Source organism: Bicyclus anynana, chromosome 3 (assembly GCF_947172395.1).
Source record: "Bicyclus anynana chromosome 3, ilBicAnyn1.1, whole genome shotgun sequence".
Lineage (NCBI taxonomy): Eukaryota > Metazoa > Arthropoda > Insecta > Lepidoptera > Nymphalidae > Bicyclus > Bicyclus anynana.
The window spans coordinates 481,791-497,185 of NC_069085.1; the positions used below are offsets into that span (position 1 = coordinate 481,791).

General features: G+C 35.7%; 1 protein-coding gene across 1 annotated transcript in view; it reads right to left on the reverse strand.

Annotated features, from left to right (window-relative positions):
* Positions 1-15,395, reverse strand: part of LOC112052937 (neural cell adhesion molecule 1-B) — a 287,626-nt gene that overhangs the window by 261,650 nt on the left and 10,581 nt on the right. The gene's annotated exons all lie outside the window — the stretch shown is intronic.

Consider the following 15,395-nt stretch of genomic DNA (forward strand, 5'->3'; position numbering starts at 1 on the left):
ACCACTGACATCGTCTAAAGATATAAACACGATAAACTTGCTCACACCAGAAGCTAAAAGCATTTTGAGCTTTACCTTTTTTTAAACTCAAAAAAGAAAAAAAATTGTAACTCGAGTCGAGGTTCAAACGCCGTAGCTGCCACGGGGGAGAAACATCGCAGAAGCATTTTAAATTCAGCCGCCGCGGTCGGGGGATTTGCTCAAGTTATTTCCAGAGTTGGATAATGCACTTGTTGTATGGAACACCTACTGTAACATACAATATGTCTAACAGTTGTAAAAATATTATACGAGCTACGAAGAAATTTATCTGCTCGCGAGGTTCAGCATATTTAGCATACTGTCGCGGAAAATGTATCTTTAATCGGTTTAGTGTGCCGATTCTGTTTTAAGACTTCCGCTGGCTATTGAATAAAAATAAGTAGATTTAAAATTATTTAAATAAATTTTAGATCAATTAGAAAGATCTGTTTTTTCTATGAGTTGGCATTCGATTTCTTCGATGTAGACTTTGATTACGTGATATCTCAGTGGATTTGACCTCTGCCTCCGATTCCGGAGGAAAAGTTCACATCCGTGTGGGTTTGAATCTGGTCCGGGGCATGCACCTCCAAATTTTCAGTTGTGTGCATTAGATTACATGCAAGAAATTAGATATCACGTGTCTCAAACGGTGAAGGAAAAACATCGTGAGGAAAACCTGCATACCAGAGAATTTTCTTAATTCTCTGCGTGTGTAAAGTCTGCCAATCCACATTGGGCCCGCGTCGTGGACTAGGTCACGGTTACCTCCTCCAGAATGGCCTTCTAAGCCGAGGTCCGAGTCTCATAGGAGACGCCCTTAGAGAGCCGTTCCGTCCTCTATCTTTCTTTCAGCCTTCGGGTCACATCAGGCGATGCTTCTGCGCTCGCCCAACCCCCCCGGTGACGCCGTAGTGGTTCCGCAGGGAGCTATCGGCACCTACTCAGACAGAAAAAAAAAAAAAAAAAAAAAAGGACTATTGGCCTAACCCCTCTCATTCTGAGAGGAGACTGGAGCTCTGCAGTGAGTCGAATATAGGTAAATAACGAGACCCTCTATCAACTAATACTATTGGATTATTAGCAAGACAAGGATCTGGTTTCCATAGCCGATATCATTCAACACGTACGATTCAATTAGATTTACAGATAAACCATTTGCAATTTTGCAAAGACTTGGAATAGCCCACCAGCTCCCACTTTCCCTACCACCTGCAATGCGGGTATGTTGTATTCAAACGTAAGTATAATTTATTTATTGTCACCTTATATAGGCAAGCACGCTTTACATAACAAATAACGTTTATAGAGCGTATCATGTTATGTAAAAAGTTTGCTAACTGAGGTTTAATACTTAAAATGTAAGTAAGAAAGTATCGTTTGTAAGCAATGCCGGCGGTGGCCGAAGGTGTAATACATATTGTTAGCAGGAGATCGAGCCGCGATAGCAATGAGCGGGTGTTACAACAATATCGGATATAATAAGCGCCGCGGGGAGCCCGACACGATTGTTGGAAATATAAAACTGAGTAAATACTGAACGTTGGAATGGAATGTGTGAGTGTGTTGCAGCTTTTAGAGGGCTTAGCGCCATAAATCCTCATCAGTTTAGTTTATTTTGACTTTACTTGGTATCAACTTTTACAAAAATATAAATAACTAGCCGACGCCCCGTGGTTTCACCCGCTTAGTTCTGGTTCCTGTGAGAAAACATACATAAAAATATAGCTCATGACACTCACAAATATCGAAGCTTTCTAATAGTAAAGAAATCAGTTCATTAGATCCAGATATTAACTCTAACAACACCCGAAACATTACCTGAGACACTTCTTAATTATGCTAATAGCGAAAAACTGAGAATACGAGTAACATATAGACTTTCACTTAATTAAGTTATCAATTAATTGACTCACTAAAAACTTATTTAAGACACAAGGTTACAAACTATATCTTCAGTTTGTACATTTTTTGTCAATCACCCTGTACTTAGCAAAGACATAAACCATGCAATACCAGACCAGACCAGATATATAATGGTAATAGCAGCATAGCAGTATGTAACACTCCCGTAAGGAATTCTGTCCTAAATACCCTTACAGCTGTTCACGACGTACAACGGTCAACCAATCTGATCAAGCACGTAAAAGGCCCGGATAGAAGAAGAACCCCACAACTACGTATGTAACAAAACTAAATTGTCACATTTTCCATCGCGTTATAAAAATAACATGTCCAAAGCAAAAATACGTCCGGGCGATCGCGGAGCGTTCCTCGAGGCGTGAAAGCGGGAGATAGCAATCGTTTTAGCACAAAAGGAATCCGTCGTGAGCCGTCGCGGCCGGTAAGAGTAATATTATCAAATAATTGCGGCGAGCCGCGCGGCCGGAGTTACATCAAAATGCTATTTCAGTAGCGCGGCCACGGGCCACGCGCCACGGCGCGTCACTCACTGCACTCTTGTTCTGTTGCTTATTCGACCAAACAAATGTGCATCGCAAACTTACTTGACTTTTGTACAACATTACTGTTGCTATTTTAACTTTACTAATGAATTACTTGAGATAAATAGGATTAACTTGTACCTATATCGATAATAATTGGAGTCTAACCAACATAATCTTCTATTGAAATGATGACAAAGTATTGACATAATGAAGATAGTAAACTCCTTGCTTACACCGATAATAATAAAAAACTCACAAGAGCAAATTTGAAAAAAGTCTTGAACTCTTCTAATCTAATCGTTGATAACATTTTAGAAAGAAATCTGATAACAAAAAATTGGCAATCAAACTTAAATAAACACAAAATGCCATAGGTTCAGGCTATTGTATTTTAAGATCTTTCATTGGAACGAATGCATTTTCAGTTTATTTTAGTAATGTGACACACAGGTAAAACAATTTGGGCCAAAAAAGGTCAGACTTTCATAACAAACAAGTGACAACATGTCAAAGCGTAATCTAATCCCACCCCTGGCCGGGCCGGGGCACGTCTCGCGCGGGTTGCATTACCACCAGAAATAACACGGCAAAAATCCGACCGCGGCACTCCACCTGAATTTTAAACCGCCCCTGCAGTGCTACAACTCTCTGGCGACTGTTTTTAGACTTTTGAATATAAAAACTTTACTTTTTCTAGTTAAGCTGTATGAATTATTAAGCGACGTCGCTTGTTCATGTTGTTGATATACTTAGCTACGTAACGTTTTTTTGCTTGATATGAATAAGGCTGTTTTACAGAGTAACAGAAATTCCGTGTATGTGAATTAAAAAAATCGAATATTATAAAACAAATTAAAAAGAGCTTTCTTTTCAAAGCAAATATTAATTGCAAATTACTTTAAAACTTGTATTTTTAGCATAGTAATCAAATTCTATGAGTAGGTTTTGCTGGCGAAGGGCTTTTTTAAACCTTACATATTATAATTCTTGGGACCAAATGAATATAAGCCTAAATTTCGCTTAAAAAATTTACGCATGTAAGCATTTATACCTCATTGTAAGTGTCAAAGAATTCCTATCTGCAGTTGGTGATAATAATTATAAGGATGACACTCTCACATCAGGCTTTTATTTAAAACACACACTGAATTTTAAGTCAAAGGATAAATTGAATTTTCACTTCACGTTTCATATTTCTGGAGCGCTGTGACACGTAGCGACTGTCGGGTCGACACGCGACTGTCGCACCCGACTGCATCACGAATAACAAGACAAAAATAGGACCACGACACGCTACTCGAATTTTAAAACTTTCCGGCACAGATGATTTAAGAAATGTAGACGTGTTATCTGCGCTCTGCGCTGTAGTCGTAAAACCACCACAGGACGCGTTAGCTTCTTTAGACTTGATTAATACTGAAAGTATTTTACTATGTTTTTCACCCTTGTACAAAGTGATTCATGTGAAAGACTAAGATATAATATTATATTAATTTATTCATTATAATTTTGTTTACAGTGGCTGAAATATGACGATGACATCAGAAATGCTGACTGGTAATTTTCTGGCGTGTGCCACATTAATCAATGGCCATATAAATAATAAATATAGTCAATTATAACAATAAAAATTAAATGAATTCAAATGAAACTTAGCACAGTTTTAGACCATAATACGGAGAAGGTTATGGGATACTTTTACTGAAATAGGGGTTGAAAATTTGTATGGAAAGTTATTCATTTTTAGTTACAGTTTTAAAAAATCACACTAATATTATAAAGGCGAAAGTTTGTCTGTAAATGTGAAAGTGTGTAAGTATGTTTGTTCCTCTTTTACGCTGCAGCTACTGAAGCGATTTGGTTGAAATTTGGAATGGAAATAGATTTTACTCTGAATTAACACATAGGCTACTTTTCATCTCGGAAAAATCTATGGTTCCCGCGGGATTTGTGAAAAACTGAATTCCACGCGGACGAAGTACCGGGCGTCCGCTAGTTGCATATATAACAGAACCCCAGGGTGCGCTAGCTATACTCTAATGTGAGCCATAAGTGTTAAGCCTTCCTTGCTACCATAAAAAATATAGTGATACTTAGAAATAAGCAAGCTGTCAGTTCCTAGTATAAGTTCTTCGTTTTTCCGCATCACACCAAGTTTATTTTAACACAATGTTTACGTCTTATATTTACAGCGAAAATACAGACACCTTGGATAACTTAATGATCGATATCTATAGATAATCTATATTATAATCTGAACAATAAAAATATTTAACGATTCTCTACTAAAATAAGTCAAATCCGTACGACATCTGGATATATGTAGCAAATGTTTTAAAATGTATATCGGGCACGACCCGTCTATTTATAAAACATCATTAAACTCTCTGAAGTTAATTTCTCCTGGATTTAGTTCGTAAATATAACTATTTTTGAATTAACTTCAAAAGTAGAATACTTTTCTGGTTTATTTTTAATTTGCGCGAACAACTCTTATAACTGTTCAAGTACTCTTTTTACTTTGTTTCAGGTTCAATTTCCAGTTCAAAAATGTAAATTATTTAGTTCTAAAATGTTACTTCTTACTGAAGAGTGTTGGGATCGATTTTAGAAATTTAACTAAACTCAAGTGTGGTCCAATAATGGCACGTTAAGATTTTAGCAAGTGATTTCTCTTTAAAGTTAAGATGCTACTTTATTTCGATTTATCGTTAATCGATTATAAAGTACGGTAAATAAAATATTATGGAAGAACCAAAAGATGAACTGCCTCGTTGGTCTAGTGGTTATTCTATGTGACTTTGAATCACGAGGACCTGGGTACAAATTCTGGGCTAGATTGTAACTTCAATAAAATTCTTAACAAAAATACTCTTCCCGGAGTGGAGAAGTAGATGCACAACGCAGATCACGTTACGCCGACAATCCCGGTCATTATAAATAATGTGATAGTGATCGATGATCATAACAAAATGAAATATAATTAATTAATTACCCTAAGCCGGCAAACCTCCATTCAACAGAATGGTGGGTCTAAGCTCCATATTTATTCAATCACCTATTATGACGGAAATCTGGCCCTTGAGTGGACTGTTAAATTAAGATGATGATGATGATGATGACGAGTAAAAAGGATTTTTCCCCTATCTCATACATTTATTTATAACTAGCAGACTCCGCGGTTTCACGGCCGTGGTTCCCGGTCCCGTAGGAATACGGGGATAAAATGTAGCCTATATTAGTCGGGGATAGTGTAGCTTCCCAACAGTCAAAGTTTTTTTCTAATAGATTCAGTAGTTTCCAGAGCCTATTCAATGCAAATAAACTAACAATCAAATCTTTCTTCTTTATAATAATAGTAGAGATTATATTCCTTTTATTTTTAATAATAATAAACTCGTTTTTTTTTAATTAAAAATCTTTTTTGTAATCACATCTTTTAAATGGTAGTAACTTAAGAGTCTGGCTGTGGCCGAAGACTCCATAACCAATGCACAATAAGCTTAAGCTAGAGTTAAGAAACGCTAAATCCTAAATATAAATCGTTCATAGCGTTAATAAAATCTTTAACACCAGGAATAAACCAAATCATTCTGATAATTGAGTGAATGCAGTTAAAGCCTGTAATAGCTCACTCGATTACAGTTTTGTTTTAATCGTTTGAGCAAACTGTAATTAAGAATTACAAAGTTCAAAGTGCTTGAACCAAACCACGGTTACATTTTGTCGTCTCGATGTATGATAAATCAACAAAAAATCCATAATAATCTAAAATAATAATTATAATAATTACTGATACCATATTGAAAAATAACATTAAGACATTAGTATTATTTAAGCTAGATAAAACTTTAAGCTAAATATCAGTAATGTATTTAATTATACGTCTAAAATCACTAAAATATTAATAAAATAGGTATATGCTATATTTTATGCAAAATATACAGGCAATTTGCAAAATATGTGCAGAAACATATTTTGTAAAGAGACGAGGACCTTTTTCTGAAAATCATTTAAAAGTAATATCATTGTATGACATGATAACAATTATAATATTTTAAATCTATAATGACATTCAACTTTTACACTTACTAATTGAAACGAAATTTTAAGTACAATTGCTAAAAGTTTCTACTCTTTACTTATAAGTTAAATTTAAGTTTAAATTAGGCTTGTCTACAGAAGTTTGTCGCAGACTTTCCAGTCGTATCGCACTATATGTAAACGGTCTCCAACACCTTATTGTAATATTAACATAACCGAACGACCGATTATAACAAAGACCGTTTCGAGCAATAGACCGATTACGCGCAATTCAGAGTTAATAAGACATTAATGAATGCGGAGTTTCATAATAATAGGTAATCGCGTTTGTTTCCATTTGAATTATTAATATTCACATGAATTAACAACCCTCGCGCGCAAAGCCGTTATTAATTCACGAGACAGATAAAATATTTGTATTCTGAGTTTTCCTCTTTAAATATGCCTCTGAAATTATTATGGCTTCATAAGAAATATCAAACACACAGAGTCGGTGATAGAGTGATAGAAATATCCCGTCGGTCTTGGCCTTCACATCTATTACAATTGTGAAGGTCTATTACAGCCGTGTGGTGGGTCTAAGCTCCATTTCCCCTCTCCTATAAGGAGGGAGGCCTACCCCAGTAACAGGCCCTTAAAATGAGCTCATAATGATGATGACAAATGTGGTTAAACGTAAGTTATTTATGATCGTGAAAACGTTTTTAGGAGCAAAAGCAAACATTTCCATTGAACGCTGTTGTCGGCAAGATCAATCGAGAGTATGTTTTATTCAGCGGCAGGTCGCGGCTGGCGCGCAGCCAAGGACCTCAGGATTCGATTCCGAGCCAGCTATCTGGTTTGACAATTTTTCTAGCCAAAGAAAAGTTCAATATTTAAATTGAGTCGCACTTGTCTTGCATACTTTAATTCCGGAGCTTTTTGCTTAACGGATACGGTCGCCTTGTTAGCGAAGTGCTTCGGTTCGGTCTTGTATTCAATGTATTTAACTTAAAAGATAACTTCGAAGCTATAAGTCGCGAAACTTAATATTTTACTTGAATATGGAAAGAATTCTTTATATTTAGTTTATTGATAAAAATGAATCAAGTTTATTTTAGTATTTCCTGTACAATTAGTAGTTGAGCAAGCAAGGTTACATCAATAGTCCAATGGGATTGGATAGTAATTATGGAATTTTCTATTTCTTTAAGTTCAGCTCTTACAGCCGTGGACCTAGTAAATCTGTACAATTCTAGTCAATTTAAAAATATATATATGCTGCGACCTGCGACCTCACCTGATGTTAACATATTTCGCGTTTACTTCTTTTTAACTGATTTTCCTGACTGGGCGAGACCACGTACCAGAACGCTAAATTACTTGGCGCATCTTGCAAGCAAACTAGCTACACTGCCCTACTTGATGTGTACCTACTGAAATACGTTTTTTACCTTCATTTCTAATTTATTTTTAGGTAAACAGTACATATCGAGTAGGGCTGCTGTATATCGAGACGAATGACTCTCAAACGTGGTTTAAAGTATTAATTATATGCTTTACTAGACAGATTATAATTCGTGGCCCAGCTTACGTATTCCGTTTACGTCGAAGTGTAGGCGGAGGGTAGTACGGAATAAAATGACTGTTGAACAGGATTACGTATCCGTTACGTAACCCGTAACATAATCGTAAAACACGGCTCGCGCGTGCGGGTACAACAATTTAAATGAATTCCAATTTTGCCGAGATCATAATCTGGTTGTTGGGTATCAAAAACAGTTTTATTTTACATTTTAATTCAAAGTCTATTACATATATTTCATTTTTCCCATTTTAGTATTAGGGGTCATAGTGTTAACGTAAAGTTTTGGCTTCGGCCGTAGTTAGTTACCACTCATAAAGACGTACTGCCAAGCGATTTAGCGTACCGGTACGATGTCGTGAAGAAACCAAAAGGGGTGTGGATTATCACCCTCCTCCTAACAAGTTAGTCTGCTTCCATCTTAGATTGCATCATCATTTACCATCAGGTGAGATTGTAGTCAAGGGCTAACTTGTAAAAAATAAAAAAGAACTCAGTTTTAGTTAATCATTTCCATTTAATCAATTTGCAAGTGATTTTCGTTCAAATTACGCCATCTCTATTTAGTGTTTTAACCAAGTTTTGAAACATCACATCACATTAAAACAAGATACATAATGAATATGAAAGCCGCAGTGTCCATTGTTCACGTCAAGGACGAGGTGTCACATTAGTCGAACCTCGGCCTTCAATTAGACCATTAGCTCATTTAATTGTTTATCTCTTGTTTCTTTTTTTATACAAAAATATTTCTCTGTAAAACCTATAGAACTTATTAAACTACAACTGCAAGTTTTGTTTTTATTATAATTTATGGTAGCGCTTGACTGTAATCTCGCCTGATAATATGCGGTAATGCAATCGATTTTAAATGTAAATTATTGTTCCCTAGAGATCCTGAAATTTAGAGAATAATAAATAGCAGATGTGTATTGTGCAGGTAGAAATCGACACCTATCAGAAGTACCAAAGTTTGATTTGAATCACAACAATTTTTATTATTAAGTATAGCTGTTAAAGTTCTTTTGATTCGTTAAAAATAGTAATCCAAATTGAATGTAAGCGGCCAACAAAAGAACGCTCCATCTGGAGCGTATACCCGCGCTAATGCGATAAAATCTGCATTTTTATTCGCAACTTAGCACTTTATATTGCCAAAGAAAATAGAAAGGCAAGAAACTTCTCCCGTATCACACCTTGTTCGGACGGAAGCTCGCGACGGACAATGGCCCGCTCCGGCCGGCTCCGGCCCGCTCCGGCCGGCTACAAATAATCAAGCTCCAGCTCAAACTGCGACCAACGTATTGGCTTTACAAAGCGCTTTGAAGCGCTTACGTTTGTGTCATATTGTTTTGAATGCTTCGTACGTAACACAGGTATTAACATACTTAAAAATAATGGTATTTAAAAACTAGTAGATTGTTATACAAGGGGCTAAAAAGACTCATTATAAACGAGGTATTTTTAAATAGAAACCCAGTTTATAATGGGTTTAGCCCCGCGTGTTACACTCTGCTTTTCACTACGACTGCGAGAAAATAAAATAGTTTAGTACAATATTGAATGGTTTATTTTATTTGAAAATTAAATATACAAAGTCTACAATCTTGGATATTAAGGAAGATGCTTTTACCCGGTAACATAATTTCCGATTATTGCAAAGATGAATAATGAGTATTTGAGGTACACGTGGGAGATAATAGTTTAAAAAACTCCTTTCGTAAGTGAATCCAGTCGTTGTTGTTTTCTCCACTTTACCTAGATACTAGATAGGTATTTAAGTAAATGCGTTTCGACATCGATGGTAACAGATTGAAAATTTCATCCATCTCCAAATTAGGATCACCATTCTCACTAGAGACAACAATAACAATTAATGTAGGAAAATATGTAAGTTACGGTCACAAATTAACAATGAATTATTCACATTCACACCTATTGTTTTTTAAATTCTCGCTTTTTAATTTTATTTTTCTTTCACAAGAGAAAAAGGCAAAGGTATTACACCGTAAAGGATGTCCCATGTCTTCAAATCTCGCTGTATTTGCAACTCAACAAAAATTAAATAAAAAAATTAACGCATTCCACAGACAATAACGCTGCATTTCATTCCAATTTAAAGTTTTTTATTTACTTTTCAAAACAATCAGGGCCTTACCCATAATGATTCTATTTTAGAATAAAACCTCCTCCGTTTTATAGTAGGCTAGTACTTGGCTAGAACTTGTAACAGACAAGAATTAAAAAAAAACAAAATTACTTTGGCCCCTACAGGCTGAATAGCCCCGCTGTGGAGTGGTAATATGATAGTGTTTTTGAGCAAGAGTAGTGAAAAATATCAAATATTATAACCAGCTGACCACTTCACTAGTATGCCAAGAAATAACCACACAATTTTGAGTACATAATATATTACAGTTCTCTATTTTGTCTTATTTGATAGAGTTATAGTAAAAATATTACTATTTTTTTGTTCCCGTCGTACAAAGAGACTGATCATAAACATCGTTCTCTCTTTCGATAATAAGACGAGAGGGAGAGAGAAACTAAATAACTAAATAATAAATGTTGACTATGTTATATCGTCATCCCTTGGCTAAAAAATATTATTAATGCAATAAATAAATGTCAGTCTGCGTGTCCGTCTTTTTCCTTTTCACGGCAAGCAGCGGCTAAGCAGCTGAACTCATAAAATTAATTTTGGTACAGTTTATCTCGATAAAATCCAAGATTCTTACGGAGTTTTTTAAAAACAGAAATTCACGCGAAGGGAGTCGCTAGTCATTATTTTCTGTGAGTGATCGTTAACGAGTTAATAAACATTATCACCCTACCCACATTGACACAATAGAGGGTCTAAAATAATGTTCGGAATTCCTTCTTCTTTAAAAAAGTGTCCTGAAATGGGCCGTGAAATATGCACAGTAGTATTCATAGATTGTGCGCAAAGCTTATAACGTACAAAAATTACATCATATTTAGCAGAATACGAGTAAAAATAAATGACTCTTGTAAAATTAATTCAAAAGACATTAATATTTTAATTCCGACAGGATTCCACTCAAGCCCCGCTGGAGCCGGCGTTGAAGCAATATTATCACGTAATTGTCCAGCCGTGTGTAATCTAGTGTAATGACAATCCAAATGCAATTTCGTTAGCAAGGCGCTCTCGGAAAACATTGCTTCCTGACCCACGGCTGGCTCTTCCTCATTTTTTCACAATTTATATTGCTTTTAAACTGAAGACATTAAGGTGACTCCGCACGACCCTAAATTGTACGACCTGCTCGGATTTATAACTGTTATAAATATAGTGTCCCGAGTTTCATTCATGTTAATAATACTTGAATTTAGCATAAATAAATTTTGACACATTTAATTTTTTGTACTAAAAACGTTTTGAAGAATCATTTTATTCGAAGTTGAACTACGTATTTACTAATTTAATTACATACTTTTTTAAAAATTTAAATCACACGAATTAAATTCTGCCTAAAACAGCACAAAGACATGACAGAGTTTGGTATACGATATTACTCATCGAGCATGTGTCGATGTCTGAAGCCAGCTTTACAGGTTGTTTCGTTTAATGTAATAACATTTGCCTTGTCATAAAGTAAAGTAGAGGTAGTTCCTCTTTGCATTTTAAATGTTTCTTAAAACATCACAAATGTTTTTGTTAATTGAAATCTTTCGGAGGCCATTAAAAATTTCAAGTATTCTGAAATCCACAACTATAGCTTGGCAAATTCGTCGCGATGGTCCGCGCGGGCCGGGAGGGGGTAGCGATAGGGTAGGTAGGTGCCACATCCACGCAGTATTTCTCCCCCCCCCCCCCGTTTGTCGTAAACAGTTCGTTGATGACAAAGCTATAGTGAAAATTGTCATAGAATTTCCAAAATTTTGACTTGTTTTATTATATTGTGCAGTTTTGTAATTTTGCAAAATTGCTTTTTCAACCAGCTACGGTATATTATACAAAAAGCTGTCGAGCATCGGTATCGGTCGACGGTATCGGTAAACGGTTGAGATCATTCGCAGGTTTGCTTCATTCGGCGATGAGTCGCTGGCGAGGCTGGCACTCGGCCAACGACCTCAAGATTCGATTCCAAGCTTCCAAGCAAGCTATCTTGGTCTTTCTCTCAGACTTCACAACATAAATTTATAACACTAAGGCAGTATTGACACAATTGAATCATTTTTTACAAAAATCTCCTCTTTATATTTTAATGATTTAGCATTTCATATCATATGAAATTTAAGACTGAAATAAAATTTTCGTTTGCTAGAATAATATATATCTAAGTAAATTTATTTTTAGTAAATACTCAAGGTATAGTTTAGATCATACTATTGTAAAACTTATAAAAAGTTATTAACTTCTCCTCTATCAAGTCCTTTTGTTTTTATTTGCAATCGCATAAATCTTTTGGTTCCTCTACACCATCGGCTATGATAAACGACCACAGAATGAAGCATTGCTGCCATCATAACTTGGCTGTGCACACAACCGTGTATCCTTCGCAATTTGTATTATCTGTGGAGTTTCCGTAATGTCTGTCCACGAAATGTCGGCAATTAGTCTCGATCGTCACCAATAATTATTATAGGACTCAAAAGTGATTACAAATATAAGAAAACTAATGTCGGACAAAGGTTATGATACACAACACTTGTCAGGACAACTTAATTAACGAATCGAACTGTAACCAAAATAATACCCTAGAATGGCAGAGAATGAGCTTGAGTGGAGTCACGCACTTGTGAACGATGTGTGTAGGGTTCAAGGTACCTTTGACTGTTAACAAACACTCCCCTTTTCCACTCAAGTCACTCTCCCCGCCTATCCTAAGTAACCCATAAAGAATTACACAACAAGAGTTGTGGACGCCTCGAACGCCACGAGCACACTGAAGCCAACACGAGATCGAGCGACGTCATATCCGTCATAGACTACTATTTCCAGCACTAAACGGCGATAACATTATTGACAAATATAGCCGTTTATACCCTCGGATTGCTTGTTTTCGTCCATCATTCCATTCTTCATTTGTCTATTCGTCATCATAGTGCCCACAATGTGCTCGGGATTGCCAGTATATTTTGTCGGTCCAGCCGATGGTATAGAAAATCTGTTAAAAGCGACGTAACTGTTACTAGAAGTAAAACTACCAACCTTAGTGACGAAATCGTATACAAAAATAAAACTTGTTAGAAGTAGGCAAAAGAAACTCTCAAACAAGGTGCGATACGCTCAAAGTTTCTCTTTTTATTTTCTTGAGAGTGAGAGAGTGGAAAACAAACGTGAAGCGCTTCAAAGCGCTTTTGTAAAACGAACGTATTGTTAGATTTAGTTAGCATGAATAACTCCAGTTTGATTATTTCAACTCGGCCGGCGGCTTTGCATGCGCCATTGTTGGGCGGACAGCTTATGTACAGATACAGTATTGAATACAGTGTGATACTGATGCACTTTACTTACCTATTCTTTCTTGCCCTGTTTAATTAATTATAATTTAAATTTGAACCATTTCCTCACATTATTTAAATAATAAAAAATAGCCATGTTTTTCAAATATAGCTAATTTTTATTTACCCTCCCGACTAAAAGAAACCCTAACAATAGGGTTTCTTTTAGTGGGTCAGGGCTACGATAAGAGTCCAACGATTTAATTTGAGTCACATTTGAGTCTGGCACCTAGTAAGTATCATGTAATAAAGTACATCTGCGAAACAAGAGTTATGACATTTTCCAATAGTGCAATATTTTTAGAAAAGATACGTCGTTATTTTCATATTAAAGTTGTCCTAGTGTACGCTTTCAATTTATTTTTTTCAAAGCATGTATAATGTCTACAAAATAATCGGAATTGGAAATTGGATGATCTTCACGAAAGTAATCACTCATCATCCAAATGAAGATTTCGAATTCACACACAATCTACCAAGAATCGTAGTCAAGACCATTAACAATATTAGGTATGTAGTAAAAAGGTACAATCAAAGGTATCGATAAACATAAACAACTTGAGACCAGGTCAGAAACCCAATTCCACTGAGCCGAACTCGATTAACCGATACTTATCAGTTAATGCAATTGAATGGACAAACGATCCCACTTTACCCCGCCTATCCTCCGCCGCGCTATAACCCCTCCTGAGCAATACAGTTACCCTTCCCTACTTATTGTATTACTTATATTCATTTCGTAATTGGATTACGTAATGAAATTACTTATAAGCTGCTCTAATAGGATATTACCAAATTTGGCGGCAGGGAGAACAACACGAGCGGAGGAGGGGAGTGTTAATCGATCGTCAAGGAATTCTTAACCCTACGTCCTGTAATCACAAGTCCAGGATTCTGCTCGGAGTTTTTCTCTCTACCACGCACATCCGCACGGCGAATCATGAAATTCTAAGATATTCATCTCATTAAGACGTAAATTAGAAGTAATTTTATTATGTAATCCTCGTACATACTAGCCACTAATACATTGCTTGTGACTTAATTGCTTTTATCCATTTAATTTTTGTAAAATTCAAATCTATTTGTTTGATCTCTTTATTGACTCTTCACAACAATACAATTTATATTATAAAATATAATAATTAGTGGAAAGCTAATGGAGTTAAATTAAAAAATTAATAGATGTGTGTCGTGACCGGTGAGTTACAAACAAATGTCTTAATACACTTTTTTTTTCAATAATAAAAATAGGTTTGGGTTGTGGGTCAAATTAGCCCATTTTTTTTGGAGTTTATATTCACTGTCACCAAGTTATCGTATATGAGCACAAGCATTCGTCAAACAAAACATAATAGTCAATAAAAAATGAACTGCCAAAGTGCTATAGATAAGTACTTATTTTACACTAACATTTCGTTTCGCATGACGCTGGCTGCACACGGAGCAGTTTTTCCTTATTTGCGTTACTGTTCCACTGCTTTGAATTTACTGTTCCGACGTGCTTTCCGAGATTTGGCTGCAAAATGGTGAGTCTTTTATTCCCAGGATCGGCTTTTTGCGGACGACTTTAACTTATGAGAGTTGTATCCAATTACTGGATTTGTTTACAACAAGCTGTATTACACAGTATTACTAGTTACTATTACTAAGTTCTATGTTGTATCTTTTTATCTGCTGCTGCTGGAATACTAATTATTTTTTCCGAATTAATATTTCCTTATAATTATCAGTATTACTCATTTAAGTGTAAATGCTCGTTGACGAAAGTGCGACGCGTGTCGTTTAAATGTTTTAAAGTAATTCTTCATAAGAGTGTTTATACCGTTACTTAGATACACTAATTCCAATTA